The following is a 7,758-nucleotide window of genomic DNA, read 5'->3' as shown; positions in this document are numbered from 1 at the left end:
CATACCTGGGTTGCAGGTTCATTCCTGGCCCCAGTTGGGATGCATGTGGAAGGCAATCAATCAATGTGTCTCTCTCACATTGACGTTTCTCTCTCTTTCTCTCTCTCTGCCCCCTTCTCCCTCCCCTCTCCCTTCCACTCTCTCTGAAAAAGCAATGGAAAAAAACAAACAAATTAATGGATAAAGATAATCTATGATATATATATACACAATGGAATATTATTCAGCCATGAGAAAGCAGAAAATCCTACTATTTGTGACAACATGGATAAATCTAGAGTATATTATGCTAAGTGAAGTAACTCAAACAAAGAAATACAAATATTGTATACTCTCATGTAAGAATCTAAAAAACAAAATTAAGTTAAGTTTAAAAGCCAAACTCATAGAAACAGAGAGTAGATTGGTGACTACCAGGGGCTGGTGGTGTGGGTGGGGATGTTGGTCAAAGGTATAAACTTCCAGTTATAAGATAAATAAATTCTGGGGACCTAATGCACAGCATGTAATACAGTTAAAAACTATTGTTTTGTATACTTGAAAGTTGTTAAGAGCATAGATCTTAAATGTTGTCACAACACACAAACACAAAAATTGTTAGGTGATAAATGTTTTAACTAACCTAATTGTCATAATCATTTCATAATATATACAAGTATCAAATCATCACTTTGTACAGTTTAAATTTTCACCATGTTACATATCAATTGTATCTTAATAAATCTTGTGGGAGGGGAGCAAGAATGACCAACAGTGGAATTCAGAGTTTACTGAAAAATATATATCCATATTCTATCAAGCAGACTAGCATGCAGATATTTGCACAGGTAGATATTTGGAACTCCTGTGTAAAGAGTTGCTCATCGTGGCTATCATTCAATTCTTTATTCCTTCAGAAGGGACACTAGAAGATAGGTGGGAGACAGTGGTCAGGTTCTTTAAAAAGAAAGTTTAAAAAACACTAATTTTAAGTTCTAAAATCTTTCACAAACAAGCCTCCTTTCAGGTCTAGGAGTATTTTAGAAACTGCAGCCTCAGAGCAAGAGAAATTTAAGAATTTGTTATGTTCCTAATACATTGGATAGTTTCCATAGCCAGTGGGAGCTTTTACTTCTCCCTGCGATGTTGGTTCAATGCATCTAACTAGATTTCTGCTCTATAGTTCCTAACTGGTACTTAAGATCCCTGCTGGACCTAGAGATCTGGCTTAACTTCCAGCTGGGTTGAATATTGCTTAGACTCCCCACCAAGCTGTGTTATCAGTGCTGCTCTCCAGAAGCCTGGCACCTGCTTCCTAAACTTTTAGCTTGGCCCTGATGTGGCTCCAAATTTGTAAATACCTGGAAATCAATGCTACTATTTTACCCAATTAAAAGTATTGCTAATACCATAAATGTCCTATTGTCAGATGTCCCACATTAGATTATACCACCATAGATGTCTACACAGCCAAATAAAGGCACACATTTGTCATGATTCTTTGTTGACTTTATATTGGATAAAGATGGATAACCAAAGATGGAGGCCAGTTATTCTCATAAATGTCCCTACTCCTTCTCTACCTAATCACTCTTTTCTTTTCCTCCCACTGGCCAATACCAAGCTTCTAGAATAATTTAAGCTTAAGATTATTTATATGTGGAATGCTCTATTAATCTCTCCCATTTTTGACCCCATATAGTCACCAAATGCCTTCATAGTTTTACAAGAATGACTGTAATGGGGAAAATGTTTGCTGGCTATAAAGCTGTCATTTTGCTTTCTGGTTTAAAAAAAAATCTGTCACAGAGGGGTCTGGATCGCATCATATGTTGAACAAAATGGTTCCAGAGTTTAGAAATTATAAAACCAAGTCTTGCAGTTCAGAGACCCTTTCTAAAGATCTAAATTACATTATGACTTTTTACATTACCACATAGTTTGGCTCATTATCCTAATCTTGAGGTAACCATTTTCCTGAGCAAGGGGAAAATACATTCCAAAGATAAGACATGTTAATGAACAGATTGAATTCCTCTGCTGCCCCCAAATTACTGCCTGGAGGCAAAGGACTTCTGATAGAGCTTGAGAACAGAGGCACTCACATTCCACATTTTCCACATGCTCTTCCCTCATTAGATGGGAAACTTTGCATTTTGCAATACTCTTTGTTGCATGGAGTTGCTATTGTAACCTAGAGATTCCATTCATCAGTGCAATGCTAGGGATACAGCCAACATGATATTCTGCTCCAAGAAAGCCTGTCTGTCTGCTCTAGCTGGTTTGGCTCAGTGGACAGAGCATCAGCCTGTGGACTGAAAGGCCCCAGGTTCAATTCTGATCAAGGGCACATGCCCGGACTGTGGGCTCCATCCTTCGTAAGGGGCATGCAGGAGGCAACCAATCAATGATTCTCTCTCATCATTGGTGTTTCTCTCTCTCTCTCTCTCTCTCTCTCTCTCTCTCTCTCTCTCTCTCTTCCTCTCTGGAATTAAAAAAAAACAACAACATACATATATAGTTTTTTTTTTTTTTTTAAAGAAAGCCTGTCTGATTGATTGTCAATAGGGAGGAAAAAAATCTACCTACAAGAGTCAATATTTTAACATTTGTGATGTTCAGTGCCTTGATAATGTAATGTGACTATAAAGAAATAGGCAAATTTTCCTTGACCGGTTTGGCTCAGTGGATAGAATGTCGGCCTGCAGACTGGGGGGGTCCCAGGTTCGAGTCCGGTCAAGGGCATGTACCTTGGTTGCGGGCACATCCCTAGTAGGCGGTGTGCAGGAGGCAGCTGATTGATGTTTCTCTCTCATCAATGTTTCTAACTCTCTATCCTTCTCCCTTCCTCTCTGTAAAAAATCAATAAAATATATTTTTTTGAAAAAGAAATAGGCAAATGGATGGGCAAACCTCAGACTGCCATAATCTCTCTGTCCTCCAAATGTTGCAATTTTGTTATATGAGTTTTGACTTGGTCAGGCCACATAGATATTGGCCATAGACTAACCCAAAACTTTGTTCACTGCATAGATTTATTCTAAAGACAATCTAGATTCGTCTCTCAATACTCAATTTTCAGGTGGACAGAGAATACAAGGGAGAGCTCCAAGCTGTGGAACCCATGCCCAGCCTATGTTCATCTTAGCTACGGTCAATCAGATGAGCCCGTCAGGGAGTCACAACACCAGATTTTACTAAATCAAACATTTGAGGAGACGGGCACTCTCCCAGGGCCAACACATGTAAAGTGTTTGAGCCCAGAGCTGAGGCTCACACAGCAACAGCTCACAGAACAAAAATGTTCTCTGGCATGGGGGTAAGGAAAAACAACTTCCCGGCACAGATAGTGGCTGAACTTGGGGTTCTTTTCATCCCAAGAATTCTAGCTACTTAAGAAATCTTGGAAAGAGAATGACACTGCTCATCTCTAAAGTGATCACAGTAAAAAGGAAACCGCTGTTTCACCATATTTTTTTTCATATTACTTCGACATGATTTCTGGCTGAAATCAAGAATCATGGTGCAAATTGTACTTCTTTCACCTGCAAAAAATATGAGGGAGAAGGCATCACCTTGAGTTGTTCTGAGTATTAAGTGAAGTAAAATATACATAAATGTCCCTGCCACTGTATCTAGCATCTAAGGTAAGATGCCTTTCCTTTCAAATTAGAAGTTAGAGAGACACAGTTTATTTCAATGACTGCGGTTCTTTTGCCTGATTTCACTGTCTGTGCCCCAGTTCCTCACTGCTCTGTGTGCTGATTTTCCTTCACAAAGCTCGGCCTCTCATTGGTTCCCAGAGTATCCTCAGGTCCATTCCCGTTCATCATCACTGCAGCCTCCAGTTTATTTCATTAGGCTTTGGTCTGAGCCTCCACTGCCAGTACCCATTCCAATCCCTGTCTATTCATCTCTTTTCTATTTGAGGACCATGGTCCTTCCCTGTCTCTGCTAGGTTCTGCCCTCAGGTTCTATTTCCAGCAACAAGCTGTCACTGATGGACTTCGGGCAGGTGACCAGACCTTATATTTCACCCCTCAGAGGAATTACTGAAAGAGTCACTGCTCCGTTCCCTGCTAGGAACCACAGCACAGTAACATCACAGCCTGTTGACCTACAGAACAGACTCTGAACAGGCCGGGGAAGGAAGAGGGACAGCGTGGGACCTGGGTGATGGGAACCAGCTTCCGTGGCAGGAATCATGCCCAGGATGTAAAGCTGAACTGCTCCATGGGTTTGCCTCTGAGTAAGAAACTGTGAAGGAAGTGGCAGAGGTAGTTTTGCCAAAAATGAGTTGTAGAGCTGAAATAAACTTTTCTAAACTACCAATTTACAAAACGATTTCTGGTCATCATGCTGGAGAAAATACAAAATGTTCTTTCTACCTTTCTGTAGAAAAAATATGTTATAAAACAATTTTAATAGTCAATGGGGTTCACAGATATGACTATAGAAGTAAATATGTAGCTGAGTACAATGGTCCCAAAGAAATAATTCTGCAGACCTGTGGAATTAACAAATTCTAAACCAATGTCATTTTAGAGTTCCTGTAATCTTTCTTTAAAGGTACCAAAAGAATAAAGAAAGACAGATAAAGATAGAGACAGTGACAGGAAAGATGGAAACGGAGAGAGACAGAAAGAAAAAAAGAGAAAGGAAACACAATTGGAATGGATTTAAACTTGACAATCTAAGTTCTAGTTTTCCTACAGGCTGTGTGACCTTCAGTGAGTCTTTGGGCCTCTTTGAGCTAAATTTCAACAATTTCAAAATCAGATCATCATGTCACATACAACTTGTCATCCAAATATGGCATTATCACTCTTTGGCACATTGCATATGAAACATTAAGCAAAACAATATTTTCCCCATTTTTTAGCTCACATAAATTGTATACAAGGCCACCCATGTGTAAAATGATGGCTTAGACACAGTCTTGCAGCTGGTATGCTGCCCCCACCCAGCAAAACTCTGAGTTCCATTAGTAAAGATGAGGGGAGAATTGATATTAGGTTAGGAGTTAGCAGCCTCTGCCTCATTACAAACTGAGGGACATAAAAGATAAATAAATCATTTTGTTATTTTATTGGAGTAAAAAAATTTATGAAGCTGATGCTTTAAACTTTATGCAACAAATTTTTATGTATGTAGGAAATATAGTGGAAAAATAAATTTGTCCAGGAATATAGATATCTGAAATATCTATAAATTACTGTATGATCTTGGCTGAGTCACCTAACTTCTGACCTATGGTTTTCTGATCTGTAAGATGTGAGTGAGGCCACCAATCACACCTATTTACAAAGTTGTCATTACATGAAATCATGAATGAGAATGTGATTTGTACTGTTAAGTTTGATTGACATGTTAATGAATGACCTGGGAATTCAATATAGAGTTATTGCTCTTAGAATTTCCAGGAATAGCAGAGAGTTGTGGAGTTGAGCTCAGAAATGACAGCACTGAAGAAAGTCCTATTGAACAGTGTTTAAGAGCAGTTTTAGGGGTCTCTGAAACCTGAGCTTCAATTCTAATCTTGACACTTACTAGTATTAGCTGTGTAATCTTGAGCAAGCTACATAATCTCTCTAATTTGCCATCTCTTCTTTTATAACATTACATAAAACAGAGACTATCTCATATTATTGTTTACTAATATTATTGTTTCCTAGAGGCCCGGTGCATGGAATTCATGCATGGAGGGTTAGGGGGTCCCTCAGCACGGCCTGCACCCTCTCCAATCCAGGACCCCTTGGGGGATGTCTGACTGCCTCTTGCAATCCAGAACCACTGGCTTCTAACCACTCGCCTGCCTGCCTGATCACCCGTAACTGCCTCACCCTGCACCCGGGACCCAGGATTCCCTCCTCTGGCTAGTCATAGGCACCCGGGACTCGGGCTTCCCTCCCTCTGGCCAGCCACAGGCACCCAGGACCCAAGCCGGCTTCGCCTGGGCCAGCTGCAGCCGCAGGGGACCATGGGCGGGTGGCTTTGCCTGAGCTGCAGCCGCAGGCTCCCAGGACTGTGGGGCAGGCGGCTTGTCCCTCTCCCAGGCAACAGCCCTAGCAACTTGCGCCTGGACTATGGATTGGGCAGCTTGTCCCTCTTCCGAGCCGTAGGCGCAGGCTCAGCTGCTGGTGCCCAGGACCGCAGGGCGGGCGGCTTGTCCCTCTCCCAGGCTGCAGCCTGGCTGGTCCTCATTCCTCTCTCTCCAGTGTTGAGTGTCTGAGCCATTAAGGCGTGATGGCATTAGGGTGTGATGACCATTTGAATATTAGCTCTTTATTTTTTTTTTAAATCTTTATTGTTCAGATTATTACATTTGTTCCTCTTTTTTCCCCCCATAACTACCCTCCTTCCAGCTCCCACCCCACCCTCCACCCTCACTCCCCACCCACTGAGTTCATCCATAGGTGCATGATTTTTGTCCAGTCACTTCCCGCATCTCCCACACCCCTTTTCCCCCAAGAATAGTCAGTCCATTCCCTTTCTATGTCCCTGATTCATTATAATCACCAGTTCATTCTGTACATCAGGTTATTTATTCACTTGATTCTTAGATTCATTTGTTGATAGATGCATATTTGTTGTTCATAATTTGTATCTTTACCTTTTTCTTCTTCTTCCTCTTCTTAAAGGATACCTTTCAGCATTTCATATAATACTGGTTTGGCGGTGATGAACTCCTTTAGTTTTTCCTTATCTGTGAAGCTCTTTATCTGACCTTCAATTCTGAATGATAGCTTTGCTGGATAAAGTAATCTTGGTTGTAGGTTCTTGGTATTCAGCACTTTGAATATTTCTTGCCACTCCCTTCTGGCCTGCAAAGTTTCTGTTGAGAAATCAGCTGACAGTCGTATGGGTATTCCCTTGTAGGTAATTGAGCCTCTTTCTCTTGCTGCTTTTAAGATTTTCTCTTTGTCTTTTGCTCTTGGCATTTTAATGATGATGTGTCTTGGTGTGGTCCTCTTTGGATTCCTTTTGTTTGGGGTTCTCTGCGCTTCTTGGACCTGTAAGTCCATTTCTTTCTCCAGGTGGGGGAAGTTTTCTGCCATTATTTCTTGAAATAGGTTTTCAATATCTTGCTGTCTCTCATCTTCTGGCACTCCAATAATTCTGATATTAGACCGCTTAAAGCTGTCCCAGAGGCTCCTTACACTATCTTCACACTTTCGGATTCTTTTTTCATTTTGCTTTTCCAATTGGGTGTTTTTCGTCGAATCTTTGGTTTGATTCTTGTGCTCCTCTGGTCTGCTATTGGGTATAATATTCTTTATTTCAGTCCGTGTATGCTTACTTTCTAATTTCTTTATCGTAGCATCGAGGGTCTCATTAGTTTTCGTGAGGCTCTGCACAAATTTATGGCAAGCCCTCAAAATTGCAATTCTTAGCTCCATATCCTCCATTTCTGTCATGTTTTTTTGTCTCCGCATCTTATATGCTTTCTTGGTGCACCCCCTTGTGGTCTCTGTGCACAGTCTTGTTCTAGCCAAGCCTTAATTGTTGTAGTTAACACTAGAGGGGTTTGACCACCAGGCCGACTGGCTGTAGGAATCGGCTGTGGAAAACGTCCGTCTTCTGGGGAGGCGCTATTCCAGCCTTTGCCTGAGGCGGTCAGCAAATGGCCGTGCGCAGGGTTTGGGCGGGGCGGGCTCAACAGGGCGGGGGGAGGGAGCAGCTATGGCTGCTCTCAGTCCGTCTCCAGGGGCTCTGCCTCTCTGTCCCCACAACCGCTGCAAACCTCGGAGGGGCCGTAGCCAGACAGTCCCGCTTCTC

Source organism: Myotis lucifugus, unplaced genomic scaffold (assembly GCF_000147115.1).
Source record: "Myotis lucifugus unplaced genomic scaffold, Myoluc2.0 scaffold_148, whole genome shotgun sequence".
Lineage (NCBI taxonomy): Eukaryota > Metazoa > Chordata > Mammalia > Chiroptera > Vespertilionidae > Myotis > Myotis lucifugus.
The sequence above is the reverse complement of the archived record's forward strand: the minus strand, read 5'-3'. Positions refer to the sequence as shown.